The sequence below is a fragment of the Prionailurus bengalensis genome, chromosome C1 (genome assembly GCF_016509475.1).
Source record: "Prionailurus bengalensis isolate Pbe53 chromosome C1, Fcat_Pben_1.1_paternal_pri, whole genome shotgun sequence".
In the NCBI taxonomy this organism is placed as follows: Eukaryota; Metazoa; Chordata; class Mammalia; order Carnivora; family Felidae; genus Prionailurus; species Prionailurus bengalensis.
Genome location: NC_057345.1, coordinates 102,064,424 through 102,065,620, shown reverse-complemented (window position 1 = coordinate 102,065,620; position 1,197 = coordinate 102,064,424). Strand labels below are relative to the sequence as shown.

At 37.3% G+C, this 1,197-nt stretch overlaps 1 non-coding gene across 1 annotated transcript; it reads right to left on the bottom strand.

Annotated features, from left to right (window-relative positions):
• Positions 1-482: 482 nt before the first annotated feature.
• LOC122482397 lies at positions 483-645 on the bottom strand. The gene has a single exon (XR_006297178.1). It is a non-coding gene; the product is annotated as a U1 spliceosomal RNA (small nuclear RNA).
• Positions 646-1,197: the final 552 nt, after the last annotated feature.

Sequence of the window (1,197 nt, the reverse complement as noted above, 5' to 3'; positions counted from 1 at the left end):
AACAATTTAACAAGTATAAAAGTCAATTTTTCTAAAATAATAAAAAGAGATATTTTGTAAAAATAATTGCATTGAGATAGCTTTAAAAAAATTAGCACAACTGAGAAAACCCAGAACCAATTTTTGTCTTTCCCCCTTCCCTGACTTCTCTCTCTCTCTCTCCTTATGCATTTAGCAGAAAATGTCAAATATATCTAGGTTTGGGATGAGCAATTTTTCTTTGAAGTTTACTTATTTTGAGAGAGAGAGAGAGAGAGAGGCAGAGAGAAGGGGAGAGAGAGAATCCCAACCAGGCTCTGAGCTGAAGGCACAGAGCCCAATGCAGAGCTTGATCTCACGAACTGTGAGATTATGACCCGAGCCAAAATCAAGAATCAGACACTTAACTGACTGAACCACCCAGGCGCCCCTGGGATGAGAACTTTTAAATCAAGATAGAAAACCTAGAAGCCATAAAAGGAAAGACTGATTTTTTTTTTTTTTTTGGAAAGCGCGAACGCAGTCCCCCACTACCACAAATTATGCAGTCGAGTTTCCCACATTTGGGGAAATCGCAGGGGTCAGCACATCCGGAGTGCAATGGATAAGCCTCGCCCTGGGAAAACCACCTTCGTGATCATGGTATCTCCCCTGCCAGGTAAGTATAAAGACTGATTTTTTGATTGCATAACAATTAAGAATGTTTGCATAGTAAGAGATAATGTTTGTATAGTAAGAGTATAAGGTAGAGAGTGAGAATAACTTCTCTGCAATGCATCTGAGAAATAATATTTAAATACACAAAGTTCTTACACTGCTACTAAAAAGACAAAAACACAATAAGAACGGGAAAAAGCAGTTCGAAGAAATGCAAATTCAAAGGGTTCATTAATATATGAACATATGTTCTGTTTCAGTGGTAGGAACATCTCCCCTATCGGATGGTAACACAAGGATGTGTATTGCAGCTGTCTTTGTGATAGAGAGAAAAGGACAAACAGAGCAAATGCTTATCAATCTGAGAATGGCTGAGTACACTGTAATACATCCAGAATATAAATATTACAAGGAAATTAAGAAGAATGAGTTAGAGTTTCTAGTTTAGCTGAGGGATTTCTAAATGTACAGAGAAAATAGAGATGCACGTATGGTCTCTTCTTTTTGTAAACAATGCACCTCCCCAAATCTTATGTGCATAAGTGTGTACATTTATATATA